The sequence below is a fragment of the Ovis aries genome, chromosome 9, assembly GCF_016772045.2.
Source record: "Ovis aries strain OAR_USU_Benz2616 breed Rambouillet chromosome 9, ARS-UI_Ramb_v3.0, whole genome shotgun sequence".
In the NCBI taxonomy this organism is placed as follows: domain Eukaryota; kingdom Metazoa; phylum Chordata; class Mammalia; order Artiodactyla; family Bovidae; genus Ovis; species Ovis aries.
In genome coordinates, this window is record NC_056062.1 from 56,574,963 (window position 1) to 56,595,249 (window position 20,287).

Consider the following 20,287-nt stretch of genomic DNA (forward strand, 5'->3'; position numbering starts at 1 on the left):
ATATAGTTCCCTGTGCTGTGTAGTAGGACTGTTGTTTATCTACAGAATGAGTATTTCTTAATATTCTCAACAAAATTAAAAGAAAAGTTCTCTTAAGCTTCTTGAGAAAGTCTGCAGGCTGCAGGCTACTTCTCTCTCCACCCCCACACTCTGCAGTCCCAGGTCCTGTAGCTTCTAGCAGTCGGAGACTGGCACCTGCCCGCCCACGCTTTCTTGGCCTGTGACCGGCTGTGGTCAAACCGGCAGCAGAGAGTGGGGGTGGGGGTGTGGGTAGTAAAGAAGGAAGAGAAAACAAATTTTCCATGAGTTGTTGAAAAAGAGCAACAGGAGTAGAATCGAATTGACCTAAGAAAGCAGCACACAAAAAATGTTTTATTACATGTATTTAAATAAAAGGTACCAGGAAGAATGTTCTAGAAAGGATTAAAAGGCAATGAAGGACTAGGCTCTTAAAGTAGTAGCAACAGCTGCTCAAGCTGTGTTGTGGGCGGTGAGAAAGACCTTGGGGTCCCTATGGTCAAACCTGTTCTCTAGAAGTATAGGAAAGAGAGAGAGTGAAGGAGAGAGATCCCCTCAGAAACGTGAAATGGCAAGACGGCAAGACTGGGCCCAACGCCAGAGAGCAGATGGGGAAACTTCGCCCTTCTTCACTGAAAGCTCAACTTCACTTCCTCCACATTCCATTTGCTTATTCTTCTCCCACCTCGCTGCTCTCAGCCCCACTGCTTCACTTCACTTCTGTGAGGGGCTTTGCTAGACCTCAATCCCCAGCCAAGATTCTAGATGATAGATTTCTCCCTGACCACAAGTGTTTCTCAGTGGTTAGATGTTAAAGCAAGTTACATCTGAAACAGAGATTCCGATCATCTCTGAGGATGTAGAAAAAGATCTCTGCTTGTTGCCTCTTTCTTTTTGCTTACTCATTTAATCTTGGTTCTCTGAATTATTTCCACCTCCCCTTAGACCTGAAAGGAAGGTTAAAGAATGGTTTAGAGCTTCTAAATGAGGCTGTTAGAGTGTGCCTCAGCCTACAGGGCTGGCTTGGAGCCCACACCCAAGAAAGCAAAATCTTTCCTTGGGTGGGGCTTGCCTAGACATAAAGTTTTTACCATGCCTCTAAGCAAGGGAAACTTGGGCCAAGATTATATTGGGCAGGTAATAAAATTAAGGGCAATAAAACCAGATAAACCACCTATTTAACAGCAATTTACTGGTGAAGCTGTTTCAACAAGGACAGGTAAGATGGAGGGCTCCACGAGCTTGCTCTCAAGTTCTTTCAAGTAGTTTCCTCTATAGAGAAAACACTTTTTTCAGGGGTCTTGGCTTGACTGAAAGGGGGTCAGTGCATTTATCCAACACCCAGTGAGAGTAAGTAGCAGCTCAGAGGGGAGTCTCTAGAATATGTATCCCTCACTCTAATGCCAAGAATGATCCCCTCTGAGCTGTTTAAACCTCTCAGAACCTTTTTATCAGCCATGGAATCAAGAGAGTAGAGGTTCCTAACTGCACCCCAATGTTCATTACAGAATTATTTATAATAGCCAAGGTATGGAAGCAATCTAAGTGTCCACTGACAGATGAATGGATAAAGATGTGGTCCAGATATAAAATGGAATATTACACAACCATAAAGATAAATGAAATCTTGCCATTTGCAACAGCATGGATGGATCCTAGAGGGGAAAAGACCACTGCCATATGATCTCACTATGTGTAGAATCTAAAAAAGCAAACACTCTATGAGTGAAAATAGGCATATAGATATAGGGACAAACAGGGGAGGGACAAGATAGGTGAAGGGGATTTAGAAATACAAATCTCCAGTCATAAGTAAACTATGGGGATGTAATATATAGTATAAGGAACATGACCAATATATTGTAACAATTTTGTATAGGGACAGATGACTTCCCTGGTGGCTCAGACAGTAAAGAGTCTGTCTGCAATGCGGGAGACCTGTGTTTGATCCCGGATTGGAAAGATCTGGAGAAGGAAATGGCAACCCACTCCAGTATTCTCGCCTGGAAAATCCCGTGAACAGAGGAGCCTCTTAGGCTGCAATCCATGGGGTCGCAAAGAGTCGGACATGACTGAGCGACTTCACTTTCACTTTCACAGATGGTTACTAAACTTACGATGGTCATCATTTAATAATGTATGCAAATGTCAAATCACTATGTAGTACACCTGAAACTAATATATTGTATGTCAATTATATTTCAATTAAAAATTAAATGAAAAAAGAGAGTGGAGGTCCAGGACCAATCTGTCTAGAGTTAATTGTGGATTGATTTACACATTAAACATCAAACATTCTGTAAAGATGGAATCACTTCCTTAACCTCAAACATCATGGTAATATGTTGCTTTTAAGGGATTATGAAGCAAAAACATGAAAGTTCAGTCAGATTCTCAAAACTACCTCACACAGACATCCTAAACATATGTAGGTATGTGTTTATGCAGGTATCTATTGGCTTCCCAGGTGGAGCTAACAGTAAAGAACTCACCTACCAATACCGGAGAATCAGGAGCACAGGTTTGATTTCTGGGTTGGGAACAGTCCCTGGAGGAGGGAATGGCAACCCACTCCAGTATTCTTGCCTGGAGACTCCCATGGACAGAGGAGCCTGGGGGGTGGGGGGCAGTGGGGGCTATAGTTCATGAGGTCGCAAAGAGTCGGACACGACACACAGATGCACACCTCCACACATCCACACCTACACATACATACAGGTAAAATAAGGTAATAAAATTAAGGTAAACCTCTAAATAGCTTTTATATTTTTAAGCAATAGCAAATATTTTCTATCAATAAATACTTGCTCTTTTCAATTTTTTTTTTTTTTGCATAGTACAAACTTTTCTAAATATCATGTGGTGATTGGGTCTCTAAATATTAAATAAAATATCCTTCTATTGCTTGTAAATAGTATTTTCTAGTTAAGAAGAGGCACAAAAGGTTCGGAGACTGCATTATTCTTTGGGGTCTGAGTAGTGGTTATGTGGGCACCCAGGGTGGTGAACCACTGGTTCATGAAACATTGCCAAGAATGGCCTTCATCCAGACCCCAGGCCAAGTTCAGCCAGCAGCAGTGAATCAACAAGGCCAAGAAGGACTAGGCAAAAGTATAAATTTCTACCTTTGTCAGAATCCTAGGAATTTGGAAACTCTTCTCAATTTGTCTCATTTTCCTCTGTCCTATATCCTATCAATTACCAACGTGACTCAGTTGGATTCATCTCCTATATGTCCCCCAAGTCTGTCCACTCTTCTTTTCTCTATTGCCTCTTTCCCAGGTCCTGGCTGGATTATTACAAATCTTCCCAAGTGGGCAAGATCCACTCTTGTCCCCTTCTAAGTGCCTACACTACGGCCAGGTGGATTAAAAAACAAAGCAAAGGCTTCCCTGGGGGCTCAGTGGTAAAGAAGCCACCTGTCAGTGCAAGAGACATAGGTTCAGTCCCTGGTCAGTGAGGAGCTGTATGCTGTGGGGCAACTAAGCGCATGTGCCACAACTATTGAGCCTGTGCTCTAGAGCCTGGAAGCCACAGCTACAGAGCCCATGTGCCACAACTACTGAAGCCCAAACTCTAGAGCCCTAGCTCTGCAACAAGAGAAGCCATTGCAAAAAGAAGCCCATGCAGGGCAATTAGAGAGTAGCCTCGCTTGCCGCAACTAGGGGAAAGCCCACACAGCAATGAAGACCCAGTGCAGACTAAGTGAATCAATAAATAAAATTATTGCAAGAAATAAAAACCAGCATCTACCAAAGCAGTCTTTCCTCTTAACAGTTTCCGTTGGATACCCTTTTGCTCTTAGACTGAAAATCAAAATCCACATTGAGGCCTAGAGGCCAGGAACCAGTTGCCCCTGCTCCACCTTCCACTCTCTTCCTGTACCTCACATCATAGTTCTCCATCTGCTCCATTGCCCTACCTCCTCAGGGATCCTCACAGCTCAGGATGTTTGAAGACAGAGAAGATACAGGTCCCTGAATTTTCCCAAAGCTCCTTAGGTGATTCTGAACCACTGCTATGGTTGAAGTGACTAGACTAAAGATGGAACCACTGGAAAATTGTGTTATGTTAAGTTTGTACCTGTTAGCATGAAGGTTTGGCTTGGGCCAATCCTATAAAATCACTGCAGATGGTGATTGCAACCAAGCAATTAAAAGATGCTTGTTTCTTGGAAGAAAAGCTATGACAAACCTAGACAGTGTATTAAAAAGCAGAGATACCACTTTGCCTACAAAGGTCCAGATCAGCAGTCATGTATGGATGTGAGAGTTGGAACATAAAGACGGCTGTGTGACCAAGAATTACTCCTTTCAAACTGTGGTGCTGGAGAAGACTCTTGAGAGTCCCTTGGACAGAAAGGAGATCAAGCCAGTCAATCCTAAAGGAAATCAACCCTGAATATTCATTCGAAGGACTGTTGCTGAAGTTGAAGCTCCAATATTTTGGCCACCTCATGTGAAGAGTTGACTCATTAGAAAAGACTCTGGTGCTGGGAAAAATTGAGTGCAGGAGAAGCAGATGATAGAGGATGAGATGGTTGGATAGTATCACCGACTCAATGGACATGAGTTTGAGCATACATCGGGAGATAGTGACGGGTAGGGAAGCCTGGCGTGCTGCAGTCCATGGCGTCGCAGAGTTGGACACGACTGAGTGATGAACAACAACAACCCTACAAAGTAGGCAAATTCCCAAACTGGCAAGTCACCAGCCAAATGTTCTACACGAGGAGGTCACTGTTGCTACTTCCGCTACCCGAAAAGGGTTTAAAGAGTGAGTTACACACAATCCACTTGGTAGACGCCTTTTTACTTTCTAGAAAACCTAAAGCTAGCTAATATATGCAATTCTGAGACTCATGATGCATTCACACAAAAGCTTTGAAATGTTATTAGATGAAGCAGATGGTTCCTACATAACCACAAACTCAGCTGGGAACGTCTTTCTCTGACCTTCCTCTTTGTAGATTTATTCCTGTTATAACAGCACTTGTTAAGTGGATTTAGATGTGCTCTGAGTCCAGTTGTGTTCCAGAAATGAGACAACTAGTAAAGGCAAAGTCTGATCAAACTGGGTATTTCTGTCTCCCAGTTTCATTAGAGAAAGACTCCAATGTGTTGTCAAGTTCACTTTTCTGCCGAGCTCTCATGAATTGCGTTTGGAAAGCAGGATTGAATTTGTTTGTCCCTGCTATTTATAGCACCCACTGAGTCCTCAGCCAGTTGTGGGAGGATGTGACTGCGTTTAGATTCCCATCCAAGTTGTATGTGACAGTATCTGGCACCCATTCAACAGCTGCAGTCATTACTGGGAGAGTAAGCACAAAGGGAAATAAATCAACTTTTAATGTCAGGATGTCACACCCTTTCTAACGTTTTTTGGATATAAATGAGGCAGTATGATATAATTAGTCTTGATCTTATCTCCCTATAGTCCAATGACTACTTTACTGGAGGGTACTATCTGTAACACCAACAGATTTAATTTAATTATAAAAAGAAGCTTTCCAGATTAGACAAAAATGTCTTCTTAAAAAAATGATGATTTTATGAAGGTAATATATACGTCAGTTTCCAAAGTCAAATGTTCAAAAGGACATACAGGGAAAAATGTATCCAACTCCCACACCTGTACTTCAACCATTCAATTCCCTAGGCAAACATAGTAGCCAGGATTTTAACCGTCCAGAGATATCTTATGCATTTACACACAAACATACATACATACACACACACACACACACACACACACACACATAGCTGAATATCTTGTTTTTTCTCTTTTCTTATCTGGTTTTTTTTTTGTTTGTTTGTTTTTTTAGCTACATGGCATATAGTATCTCAGTTCCCATACTAGGGATTAAATTTGTGCCCTTGGCAGTGGGAAGCATGGAGTCCTAACTACCGGAGCCCCAGGGAATTCCCTTACTTTTAAAATAGTACTTGCTAATTGTTCCACATCAAATATGTAGAGATGGGCCTAACTTCATTGTTAATGACTGTGTTCCATACAATGATTTCTTGACTGCCAAGTGAACCCTTCTCTACCATGAAGACCTTTGTTGACTTCTCAGCTCTCAGGTAGGACCCAGAAAGTCCTCCATAACCATCTCAATCGGAAACTATCCATTAACCTATATTCTTCCTTCTAATTAAACAGACCTACTGTGGCTCTTGAATGGAGCTCTAATCGTTGCTCTTTTGTGAACTCACTGTCTCTGCTGACCAGTGATCTCATTCTTCTGGCCCTTGGTCTTCTCATCTTTGGGTGGTACTGGGAGGGGGATGCATTTCTAAGGTCCTTTTCAGCCTTTACCTTCTGTCAGTCTGTGACTAGATGAGGTCAAAGGGCCTCTCCAAGTCTACACTTGGATCAGCAAATATTTTCCTTAGTTTCCTTCATAAGCTCTTTAAGGATGAGAAAATCTCTGCATGCAGTGTCCCCTCCCAATGTCCGGCAGGAATAGTAGCTCTAGAAATGTTCGTCGATTTTCTGGGTTATCACGTAAAGTGCTATGCATTAATAATTCCTCCAATCCTATTACTGGAAATAGGTCAATTAACCCAGTTTCTTTCTTTGAGGACAAGTGATAAGAATCATGGTACTTGTGCTCTATCAGACCAGTTGGGAACAATTTGACCAGTATATCTGACTTAGGCAGTCTGTGCATTCCTGGCCTGATCTATATTCATATTATCAGCAATTTGAAGGGTAGAAGAGTAGTTTTAGAAATAAAGAGGACATTGGGGATGGCAAAATTCAAACTTTTTATTTTGTAGATGTGGAAAACCAAGGCTTAGAATTTGAGAGATTTGTCTAAGGATTATAACTCACCTAGTGATAGAACCCGGAGAAGGCAATAGCACCCCACTCCAGTACTCTTGCCTGGAAAATCCCATGGATGGAGGAGCCTGGAAGGATGCAGTCTTTGGGGTTGCTGAGGATTGGACACAGCTAAGCGAGTTCACTTTCACTTTTCATTTTCATGCATTGGAGAAGGAAATGGCAACCCACTCCAGTGTTCTTACCTGGAGAATCCCAGGGTGGGGGAGCCTGGTGGGCTGCTGTCTATGGGGTTGCACAGAGTCAGATACGACTGAAGTGACTTAGCAGTAGTGATAGAACCAGGGTTAAGATCTGGCTTTCTGGAGTCTTACTCTAGAGAAAAAAAAGGAGGGGGGAACAGAATCTTTATGGAGTGTTACTATACATTGTCATTAATTGGAACTTGCTGTTCCATGAAACTATGCGCACCTACTATGTAGGATATGATGGTTTGTATTTTACTACACTTTTTCATCTGAAAAATTAAATTAATAAACCTACTTACCTTACAAGGTGGTAGAAGGATTATAAGAGATGCCTATAGCGTCCAGGGAAAGCCCCAGGCATGTAAAGGTTACCTACAATTATTATTTAAAGATCTTCACAATGAAATGTCATTTTGTAATATAATTTCCTCTTTACTTGATTTTTTTGGAGGAGAGGGAGTTGGATTTAAATAATCAAATTTTGTTAAGGGAAGGTACACCTTTCTGTTATTACTCTGATAAAAGTCATAGCCACTCATTAACTTAGCCTTCATCTTAAAATAGAAGGATTATCCCTGGTTTTTGTCCCATTTTCAGTGACTACGAAGACTAACAAAATTTCATTTATTCACACATACCTCTTTTTTTAACAAAAAAATCAGAGTTTAAACACAACTCTTTTATAAAATTTAAAAATTTTGTTTATTTATATATTTATTTTTGGTTGCAGTCTGTCTTTGTTGCTATGCCTGGACTTTCTCTAGTTGCAGTGAGCAGAGGGCTACTCTCTAGTTGTAGTGATTAGGCTTCTCATTGCGGTGGCTTCTCTTGTTGCAGAACACAGGTTTTAGGCATACGGACGTCAGTAGTTCTGGCTTATTTACTCTGCAACATGTGGATTCTTACCAGACCAGGGATCGAATCCATGTCCCCTGCATTGACAGGTGGATTTCTATCCGCTGTGCCACCAGGGAAGTCTCATTTATGCAAATCTTTGTGTCTTTTGCCAAACCATCTCTATTATTACTTACTTTTTATTTTTATTTAAGTAGACCAACTTTTAAGTAATTGTGTATAGTTATGTTACAATATAGAATTCTTTATCGTTCCAATTTTAGTATGTGTTCTGCTGAAATGAGCACTGGAACTCTTAAGTAAAAAGGTATTGCTATTCCACTTAGGAAATACAGAGTGAAATGTATTCAGTTGAAAGATTAGAAGACTTTGGTTTAAATCCCAGTCTTGCTCTTTGGTAGTCATGCAATTTTGAACAAGTTGTCTCAATTTTATCTACAGAATGATATATATATATATATATATATATATATATATATATAATTCACAGTGTTTTTATGGTAACAAATAAGATCAGGTGTATGATAGCACTTTGAAAAAATTTAAGACAGTGCATATTATTAGTTATTGTTAAATAAAGGGAAAACTAGCAGGTTGGGAGAAGAGAGTGGTACCATTTAATAGTGGACAGTTTATTCAGAAGGTGGGAGGATATAGAAAACCCCAACATCTTTAAGAGTGGATATAGGGTTTCCCTGAATGGTCCAGTGGTAAAGAACCTGCCTGTCTATGCAGGAGACTCAACAGATGTGAATTCGATCCCTGGGTCAGGAAGATCCCCTGGAGGAAGAAATGGCAATCCACTCCAGTATTCTTGCCTGGGAAACCCCAAGGACACTGAAGCTTGACAGGCTACAGTCCATGGGGTCGTAAACTCAGATACTACTTAGCCACTGAACAGCAACATAGATCAGTGCAGCTATGAGAAGGGGTTGAAAATGGCAAAACAGTCAACAAAAATCTTGCTAAAGGAGAGGGTACAATCCACTTACATTCACTTTGATGAAAATAGCTTGTGCAACGTGAAACTGTGGCAAGTTTATGTAAAGTTTTAAAACTACAGCTTCAAACAGATAACTAATGAGAACCTCCTGTATAGCTGAGGTAGCTCTATTCAGCACTCTCTGGTGACCTAAATGGGAAGAAAATCTCAAAAGAGGGAATATATATACATGTATAGTTGATTCCCTTTGCTGTAGAGCAGAAACTAACATAACATTTTAAAGCAATTATACTCCAATAGAAATGAATTTAAAAATTAAAAATATAGCACCAAGTGTGAAAACTTAATCATATATATAATGAATAAAAGATATCTTAACAGTAATTCATATTTTTATATTCTATTGCAATCATTCATTTTTCTAAGGCTAATATAATTTTCTTACTTGATCTCTAGAGTATATTGCAAACCATGTCAAGAGTCCCAAATACTGATGACTTAAATTGCAAAGTAGGAATAGTCAAGACTACAAGCTCCCCAAGCAAACCATGCTTACTTTAATAAAAAGCTCTTTGGCCTGCAAGAGGCTCAGTAGCATGCACTGTCCAGCAGTCTTGCTGGTGTGGTGCTAAGGCTTGGGCAGTATGATGATGGAGACCTTCGTGAAGTATATCAAGCCTGGGCTCAAGAACTTGAACCTCATTGCATTGTGCTGGAGACTGTCTGAGTGACCAAGACAAAGAATGGGTACAAGGTGTGGGCCTGCAAAGTGGCAGACAAAACTGGCAGCATCAATATCTCTGTCTGGGACAGTGTGGCCAACCTGATCCAGCTTGGCGACACTGTCTAGCTCACTAAAAGTTGTTCGGTGTTCACCGGTTGTGTGCCAACGTGCACTGGCCATGGGTGTGCTCTTCAGAAGATTGGAGAATTCTGTATGGTTTATTCTGAGTGAGCCAAACTTCAGTGAGCCAAACCCAGCAGCTACCCAACAAGATGGTTCAGAACAGCAGTCTTATGGCTCCCTGGACTCCCTGCCACTTCTCCAGCCTCTAAGAGCCAGAACACATTGGACTGAGCGCCCCACCAGGTCCTGGTGGTGGCCTGCACCCCCTCACATTCCCTCCGACCCCACGCCCCCAGCACTTGAATTATCTGAAGTCAGCTCAACCACAGCTGCTGCCCTCCTGGCCCCTCCAGCAACCATGTCAGTAAAGGCAAAAAAACCCAGAGGAGCAGCAAAAGAAAGAACTTTTTCCTCCCTGCCACCAGCCATAACCTGTGTTTGCTAGAGAACACAGCTTTCTACTGAGCTGCAGGCTCTGTGGAGCCAGGAGGTATAGGAGTCACTAAAGTTCACTGTGCGGGAGTGGTGAACAGTAGCCTAATCCACCCTCAACCCGTACTCCCCTCCTTGTCCAGCTGAAGCTGCCTGTCTCCTGGGATTCAGGGTGCTCTGCCTCCCTTCCTTCCTCTTTCGAAACAATGGTTACAGTCTGTTTCTTCTGTGTGATGTGGAAGTCTAATTGAATCCCTCCTTTCTAATAAATGTTACCACTCTGTTGAAAAAATAAAAATAAAAAGCTCTTTGGAATGTATTCCAACCCTTTCCTACTCTCTTTACTTCCTGATTACCTGCTGTCCCCTCCTGTTCTCACTGGTGACCTTGTCTGCAACCTCATGAAGAAACTAGAGGGAGCCAGCTGGACCACTGCCAACTTCCTGTCTCTGAATCTCCATGGCGACACTGCCTTTCCCTTCTCCCTGGACCTCTTCTCTGAGTCTGAAGCATCCTACTCCCTGTTGGAACTTCTCACTCTCTCTGCCTTCTGTTCTCCTTGTGGCTGTAACCTCGCCCTCACTGCAGTTTTTTCTCGTCAGCATTAAACATTTTCACTCCTCACGCTGTCCACAGTTCCCATGTGGCATTGCTTTGACTCTCTATCCTTTACACCAAATGTGTTCCAACAAAATCTCTTCCTAGTGTCCTATTTTCTCCTCTTCTTCACTCCTAATCTCCCAAGTTAGTCTCCAAATTTCCTTTACCTCCAAGAATGCTACTTTTTCTTCCAAAGTTTAATCCACAGGAATTTGTATATACTATTTATACAAATAGTGTAATAAAGAATAAATATATAGAATTTGGCCGTAGTGCCAAATAAATTGTAATGCCACATAGGTCATCCATACGCTCCCATTTCCATGTATGTGACTTTTTTTTTTTTTAATCAGGTGAATAGGTTTCATGGCAGCCACACTAACTTTTTGATCCACTAAAGGAATAAATAAGATTGCTGGGAGAAATATCAATAACCTCAGATATGTGGATGACATCACCCTTATGGCAGAAAGTGAAGAGGAACTAAAAAGCCTCTTGATGAAAGTGAAAGAGGAGAGTAAAAAATTTGGCTTAAAGCTCAACATTCAGAAAACGAAGATCATGGATGGCATCTGGTCCCATCACTTCATGGGAAATAGATGGGGAAACAGTGGAAACAGTGGCAGACTTTATTTTTTTGGGCTCCAAAATCACTGCAGATGGTGACTGCAGCCATGAAATTAAAAGACGCTTACTCCTTGGAAGGAAAGTTATGACCAACCTGGATAGCATATTGAAAAGCAGAGACATTACTTTCCCAACAAAGGTCCATCTAGTTAAGGCTATGGTTTTTCCTGTGGTCATGTATGGATGTGAGAGTTGGACTGTGAAGAAAGCTGAGCGCTGAATTGATGCTTTTGAACTGCGGTGTTGGAGAAGACTTTTGAGAGTCCCTTGGACTGCAAGGAGATCCAACCAGTCCATTCTAAAGATCAACCCTGGGTGTTTGGAAGGAATGATGCTAAAGCTGAACCTCCAGTACTTTGGCCACGTCATGCGAAGAGTTGACTCATTGGAAAAGACTCTGGTGCTGGGAGGGATTGGGGGCAGGAGGAGAAGGGGATGACAGAGGATGAGATGGCTGGATGGCATCACCGACTCGATGGATGTGAGTTTGAGTGAATTCTGGGAGTGGGTGATGGACAGGGAGGCCTGGCGTGCTGCAATTCATGGGGTCACAAAGAGTTGGACACGACTGAGCGACTGAACTGAACTGAACTGAATTGAAAGGAGTAAAGCATGGCCTGCTTCAAAAACAACTGGTCTACCCAAGAGAATGTTGCCTTCACTTATCTGAGAACATTCTTCTGAAGATCAGCAAAGACTTCCATTCCACTAAATTCATTGTAATCTTAAATATAGATTTGAATTTCAACTTCCTAGTAGTGTTTGATGCAGCTGACAACTCCTTGGTGACAACTTCTGTTCCCCTGGTTTTGTGATGGTGTATCCTGCTGTCTACCTTGGTTGCTCCTTCTGTTTGCCTGTTGACTATCTCTCCTCTACTGTTCATTCTACATCCAAGTTCCTAAGGGCTCCTTGCTGAGTTCCTCAGCTCTTGTCACTCTATCAGCTGTCCTTAGGGAGTCTCACTTACTCTTGAGACTCCCATTACCATCGTCATGCTGGTGATTATCAAATTCATTTCTCCAGCAAAATATCTTCCCCAGAACATCATATCTGCCTTTCTAGTGTTCAGCTAGGTATGCCACAGAATGTTTTATAATAGGCATGCAAATCTCAATGTTTTCTAAGACAAAACTCACCTTCCTACTCCCAAATTTTTATCTTCTCAAGTGTTCTCTAACTTAGTAAAGGCCATCACCATCCACTCAGTTGCTTTAGCCAGTAACTTAGGAGTCATCGTTGATCAATACTTTAATTACGTCTTCCTCACCATGCCTCCTTCTCTCCCAAAATTAATCAGTTCCTTTCTATTCTATCTCTTACACACTTCTCTAATCCATTTACTTTTCGAAATTGTCACTGTCATCACACCAAGTCCGAGGTATCACCATCTTTCAGCTGGATTCTGTGACAGTCTCTTACCCTCCCATAAAGCACATCTGACTGTATCACTCTCTCCTTAACTCTTCAGTGGCTTCCCGTTGATTTGAGGATGAAGGCTTCCCAGGCTCTGTGTGATTTTCCTTCTGCCTCATTGTGAAGGATTGCTGTGTGTCATTCTTTCCCTCACTCTTCCATTTCAGAAACTGGCCTCTTGGTTTTTTGTGATGAGAGGTCACCCTTCTTCTTACCTTGGGATTTTGCCTGGAATACATTAGCTTAATTTTCAGGCCCCCTGCTACTTTCCTTCTGTCATCCCCTACAATTCCAGACTTCCCTTGACTACAACTTTAACATGGTTACCTTATTCTTTCTGTCTTAACATAAACATTCCATCCCCTGAAAAGGCTTTGTGAACTCTCTAAACCCTGATATAACAGTTCGCACTTTCTTAGCCTTGTCATAATTATATTTGCATAAGTGTTCAATGTCTTCCTAGCTGTTAATCTATAAGCTCCACCTTGACAGTGAACTTTTGTTGTGCCTGACACATAGTAGTATAGAACAAACATTTGAGGAGGGATAATTCATTATTTATTTTATTTTGACTGCTCTGGGTCTTCATTGTTGTTTGAAGGCTTTCTCTAGCTGTGGCTAGTGGAGTTACACTTTTGTTGCAGTGCGCAAGCTTTGTGGTAGCTTCTCTTGTTGCAATGCAGAGGCTTTTAGGCATGTAGGCTATGTAGTTGCGGCTCACAGGCTCTAGAGTGCAGGCTCAGTGGTTGCGGCACATGAGCTCAGTTGCCCCTTGGCACATGGGATCTCCCTGGACCATGGATCAAACCCGAGTCCCATGCATTGGAAAATAGATTCTTAACTGCTGGACCATCAGGCAAGTCCCAGGAATAATTTATTTTTGAGAAATCTTTAACTTCTGTAAATTAACTTCTTTAAGATTTATTTATAACAAAAGATTTGAGTAACTCCTTTCACTCTTTAGACTGCAATGATTGGAAGTATGAAGATTAAAAAAAACCTTCTGAAAAATAATGTGTAAGTTGAAGGCTTAAGAAAAAAAGATAATTTTCTAAGACTTCACATCTCTATGTGGAGAGGGTTTCATCTGTGAAGAAGAAAAAAGATTTCCCAAATGAGAAATCAATAATATCAATAGCTGTCACTGGCCAGGCATTTGCTATTTTTCAGGGATAGTTCTCAGTGCAAAGGGTGTATTAATGAATTTGAAACAACTCTGTGAGGTGGTTGCTACTTTCACCCCTGCGTTGGAGTGTGATTGCCATCACTTTGTTTATCGCTCTGAGGGAAGCATGAAGGCACACTCTCCATCTGTTGCTGACACACCTCTTAATTAGGTCATATTTTACAGTTACACTAGATTCTGATAATGACCGGGATTCTTTCCCGGCTGCCTCGGGAGATCTCAGGCCACGCTGCCAGAGAACTGTCTCTCATCATGTGTTGCTTCTTGCATCACAGATTCTTCCCCAGTTGACTTGGCTCCATCCTATCTCATTCCTGCCAGAGGAATTTATCTAGTCATGCATTGCCCTTGAGGCCACAGTAACCAGTCCTTGTGATTTCTTTAAACACTGCCGTTCCTAAACAGTGTTCAGAAAGGAGGATTCTGCAGGATGCCCACATTTGACTCCTGTCCAAAGAGGCCTCTGGAAGTGCTTAAGTATGTGAAGCAGTGAACACGTAAGGGGGAGGCTGGAGCATAACACATCTTACTTCATTCATTCAATCATCCATCCCTTGATTAATTAACTCTATTCCATAAATACTTATTGTTCATCTACTGTGTGCCAAGTTGCACATTAGCTGCTGAGGACATAACAGTGAAGGAAAAATTCCTGTCCTCAAGGAGCTTATAGTCTAGTTACAGATGCAGATGAGCAAATCTAGCACATGCCTTTGAAAGAGCATGAGAAGAGTGTTGTAAGGTTAGTTCACGTTGACAAGAGTCATAAACCCAACTGAAAAATTGATTAGGTGAAACTGCTAATATTTATTGACTTAAGGAAAAGCAACTGGAATAATGAACCGAGAAGGGTCACAGCAAGGACTCAGCACCAACCAGACCCAAGCACTTGAATGTACCCAGGAGCCTTGCTGTTCTTGGTCCACATGTAGGCGCTTTCCTCGTTTATTGCAGATCAGCTCTCCTCACAGGTCAAGAAGCAGCTCCTCCATCAAGTCTAAGCCTCATGTCAGCTCAGGGTCTGACTCAGAGAGGACTGGTTCCTCTTTTTCAATTCTAATCAAAAAAGTCCCAGGGTAGAACTCAAATCAGCTCACTTGGGTCATATCCTACCTCTAGCTTGATGATTCTCAATTGTAGGTAGTTCTGCCTCTCAAGGGATATTTGGCAACGTCTGGAGATGTGTAGCTTTGTCATGATTAGTAGGGTGGAGAGAATGTTATTGATATCTAGTGGATGGAGGCCAGGGTTGCTGCTGAATATCCTAACAATGTACAGGACAGCCTCTCGCAACAAAGAACCGTCCAGTACAAAATGTCAGTAGTGCTAGGGTTGAGAAACTCTATTCTAAGCCAATCAGTTGCGGTTGTGGGAGGATCAAGCGGAGGCGGGGGTGGGGATCAAAGTTTTTCTAAAAGACGCTTAAGCGATGAGGAGGAGTTATCCAAGTAAAAAGAGCCAGGACAGGCTGATCCATGGAAGGAGGTACATAAGCAAAGAATCAGGACTGCCCAGAACAGGTTCCCATAAATAGCACTAGTCATTCTGCCTTCCATTCCTACCTGGTAAAATGTTACGAGTCTGTGGAAGGCTCACGTGGAGCAAAGTGTCTGGAGCTGCAATAATATCATTGTCCTGCAAAGGCATTTATCAAGCACAAGTCATAGGTTTTATCCATTTCCTCTACTGTACTAAGCTTTTGGTCAAAGGCATTTCATCAACTGAGATTCACTTATAGTTTTCAGGAGATTGTTTTAGTAGAGTATTAAAACACATTAATGGACAGGACCCAGTAGTTAGAAGCACTGGTTCTGGAATCAAACGGATCTGGCTTTGAATTCAGGCTGTATGTCTGCCTACTGGTGTCATGACCACCAGAAGTAGGACAGGCCAGTGCTAGGGAAACGCAGAAAGGAGCCCATGTGAGGGAGGGAGGAGGACCCTGGAGTTTTTAGGATGAGAAAAAAAATTGGGTAAATAAAAGGGAGGAAGGTGTTCTACACAGAGAAAGCAGCACGTGCCAAGGCTTGGAGTTGTATGTGTGGGAAATGAGAGAAGACGAAGCTGACTTGAGGAACAATGAGGAGTGTAATTTTGTGTATGTGTGGGTTTTTTTGTCATGCCTCATGGCATATACAATCTTAGTTCCCTGATCAGGGATCAAACTCATGCCCCCTGCATAGGAAGCATGGAATCTTAACCACTGAACCATTAGGGAAGTCCTGAAAAATGCAACTTCGGGCACACAATGAGTATTTCCTCTGGAGGACAGAAGTTCGGATGTTCAGAGAACAGACAGAGTTACAGGCAGGATTCAAATTTAGGTGAGAGGTAAAAAGCTGGAGATTTATATGTGTGAGAAAAACTGTTCCTGAATGCAAAGACCTTTGAGAGAAGGAGAAAAGGGGAAAGAAATGTTTGTTGAAAGAGGCAAGGAAGGAAAAAGGAGGAGGAGAAAAAAAAGGAAACACATGAGTGTGTGAAGAAAGAGAGAAAAGAATAAAATCATGATGATGTAGTGCCATGGATGCCCACGGAGGAGAGAATGTGAAGAGAGAAAGAGCCGTCAGTGGTGTCAAATACTGCAAAGAGGCCAAAGGTTATTAGAGCTGGTAAAGAGATCACTGGACATGTACAGTGCAATTTAAGATGTGTATTTCTAGTTGGAGAATAGAGGTAAGCATCTGGTGAAGGGAGTCCCTGAGTAAACAAGGGTAAGCTCCTGGAGGCAGCTAGTATATAATAATAGCCTTTTACAAATTTGGATACAAGACAAAGATTCCCATTATTATTGCTGTTAATTCACATTGATTCGAAACTTCTGATCCAATGTACAAGCGCAAGAGAAAGAAAGAGGAATAGCAATAGAAAATCAGTCAGCAAAACATATTCACTGTTTATAAGTTATAATACTTTCTACTCACAGTGCCTCAAGATACAAACTGGAAAAAAAAAAAAAAAAGAAAGAAAGAAAGAAACAAGGCTAATCCAATAGTCCACAAGGTGATTAATTAAAGTAACTGTATATGGCCATCAGTTAATTTGGAGAAGAAAAGGCAAACCACTCCAGTGTTCTTGCCTGGAGAATTCCAAGGAGAGAGGGGCCCGTGGGTTACAGTTAGTGGGGTTGCAAAGAGTTGGATATGACTCAATGACTAACACACACACACACATAACTTAATTAAAAAACAATCCACTTTGCAGTGGGAATTCAGGGTGACTAAAAAGAAGGACTGAATCAGCAGTAAGACGTAAGATGTTCAATATTGTAGATATATCAATTTTCCTCAAATGAATGTAAGCGCTTAGTATAACTCCAGTCAAAACCCCAGTGTACTCTTGGGGTCACTTGATAAATCATTTCAAAATACCATTAAGGATAGAAGGCTGGATCCCACAGAGAGAGGTAGTCAGTAAGAAATTCTTGATGATGTGCCAAAAGATTTTAGAAAAGGGATATTAATATTCACTTTTTTCTCTTTTATTTAATATAGCTCCCTACTCTTTGCTCAGACATTCAGAAAATCTGCTAAATATAGAAAAAAATGTCTTTTATGGCAGTTTCAGGGGAAAAAATCTGAATGAAAGAGATGGAATTCCACCTGTAGACTAATGGGGAAACAGAGAAAAAGAACAGCTTGAGAAGGTAAATTTATGGTTAAATTCAGTGGAATCAGAAGTAGGAGCCAGAAATGATTATGTAACTCCCTGGGAATTTGAAGCGATCCTAAAGAATGAATTGCAACTCCATCGAGATATGGAAGGAACCTTATCCTATTATCTCAAAGTTCAGGGTAATTTCAGTTGATATCTCACTTAGAAATGCAAAATCTTATTAAAAGAAATTCCTAGAAAAAGACAAAATGTTACTAGTACTTATCTCTGTAGTATTAAGTTTTTATACTTTTTGAGTTTTCTGAATTTTCTATGATGAGCATAAGTTATTTTTCTTTTTTTTTTTTGGCTGTGCCTTGCTACTTGTGGGATCTCAGTTCCCTGACCAGGAATTGAACCCCAGTCCCCAGCAGTGAAAATGCCGAGTCTGAACCACTGGACCGCCAGGGAATTCCCATAAGTTATTTTTCTAAGAATGATTTGTCAGTGAAAAAAAAAAAAAAAGAGAGAAGTAGGAAGAATGCTTGGTTGGAAAGTAAAGGTCAAGTAAAGTTTTTCAAATTCATCTGCTTGGTGGTTTCTAGAATGATCACAGTAAATGATTCTCTGTGTCCCCGTCTTCAACCAGAATTATCGTGGTTCATGTTTTACATGTTTTGCTATAATTTTGGAACCAAGGACCAAGGGTTAACAACACATTTCTATCCATTGATACCTCCTCTTTCTGACTTTCATTGTAGACACCAATTATACGCTTTTATGAGTCGTCTAGTTGTTTTATGTGCTTACGTGTTATCTTGCTAAATAGGCTATAAATTTGTCATATCTTATATTTCTGCTGATTCTTTTGTGGTACCTAATAGAGAATACTAGTTTAGTATTTAATTCAAAAATTGTAGGGGGAACAAGATGGCGGAGGAGTAGGTGAACGTGGAGTACATCTCTCTCCATGGATACATCAGGAATACACCTCTAGACACAGAAGTGCATGCAGAACACCAGCTGAGAGTGGACAGGAGTACCTGACCAGCAGAAAAGAATATATAGAACCACGCAAAACTCGGGAGGACGAAGGAACTAGGGGGAAAGAAAGGAGTGTTAGTAGGACTGGACCTGCCCTCAGCAGGTGGGGGAACTGAAGCAGGGGTCCGAGTCCCACATCGGGGCAATTGCTGAGTCAGAGGAGAAACATTTAAGGCTGAGAGTGGAACAGCTGGTCTGTGGCAGCCTAAATGGAATGAGGATCAGACAGTCCTTGCCGCAGCCATTCATACCCCAGACAGGGACGTAGATCCCCTGGAAGGCGCAGCGGCTGGGAGCTGGAGTTTAGGGATTGTGGAGCAATCCCAGGGCAAGGGCCGTTGTTGACTGTGGAGAGACCGATCGAGAGGATGTGAGGGAGGAGATTGTGGTGGGAAATGCCTGTGGAGGAAAGCCTGGCAGCCATAGAAGTAAGGCAATACTGCTGAATCACACATAGAGGGTGGAGCCATCACCATAGGCTCTCTCCCCAAACACGCCAGCATCGGCAGCTGAACAACAGAGAGGCTGGACCATCTAATGCTTGTCGAGCTGAACTACAGAGTAGGAGCCCAGGCAAGGGAGCTCTCTAAGTGCCTGAACAGGCGGAGCTAGGGAGAAAGACTAGCTAAAGAAGCCTTCTGATTGCCAGCTACAAGAGGCTCGAAAAAAAGGCTCTGATAGGGCCACAACTCCTGTGGTGGAGGCAGCCCATGTCCCTGCACACTTGATGCCGCCAGGGTCCCCACAAGCCAAGCAGCTGCACCGCCTTCATGCTCAGCTCTCACTGGGGCAGAGCTGCCACAGGCAAAAAATGTCTTCCGTCTATGCATGCAGGGTTGCTTCAGTAGTGTCTTCAGTTGCTTCAGGAGTGTAGACTGTGGCCTGCCAGGCTTCTCTGTCAGGGAAGGGGGTTCTCCAGGCAAGAATACTGGAGTGTATTGGCCAATACTGGTTGCCATACCCTTCTAGAGCACTATATTTCCTGCTGCCCTAGCTGCCACCTCCCCTGAGTACCTGGAGCTGCAACCCAAGCAGCTGCACCGCCTCCACACCTGGCCCTCACAGGGGCAAACCCAAGTCCTCCAGGGCAGCCTCAGGAGCAAACCCCAGTGGACGACCCACATGCAGAGGTGGAAGTAAAACCACAATTGAAACCCAGGGGTGTGGCTAAAGAAGAAGACTCAAAACTTCCCCACTAGCTGTACAAGCCGCAGATTAAATCCATGCAATCAACTAAGCAGACTCTCCGCCAATGGAATATATAAAAGGTTGCTGAGCTTCCACAAAAGAAAAGGAACTAGTTCTGATAGCCTGGACATTGGAAGCAAGAACACACAGGAGCAGGACCAGATTAGACTCTGAGCTGCCCCCACAGCAGGTCCAGAGATCAGCACAGTGCTGGAGGACATCCGAGGGAGGTGAGGTGGACTGTGACTCCAGTGAGAAAGGACTCTGACAGCTGTGACTCTAGAAAAACGTTTATTATTCTTATGTTTTGACTTATTCTGTAGATTCTTTTAAATTTTTTTCTTTGTTCTTTTTGCTCCCCCCAACCCTGGTTGTAATTGTCGATTTTACTGACATTATGAAATCTGATTAAGCTTTTGAACTTTTTTTTTCCCCTCAGTCACATTTTTAAATTGTTGTTGTAAACCTCTGCTTCTACATTGGGCTTTTGCAGTTCTGAGGAG

General features: G+C 42.2%; 1 pseudogene; it reads left to right on the plus strand.

The window, feature by feature from the left end:
- The first annotated feature begins 9,494 nt into the window (after positions 1-9,494).
- On the plus strand, positions 9,495-10,162 carry LOC114116428 (SOSS complex subunit B1-like; annotated as a pseudogene).
- The last annotated feature ends 10,125 nt before the right edge of the window (positions 10,163-20,287 follow it).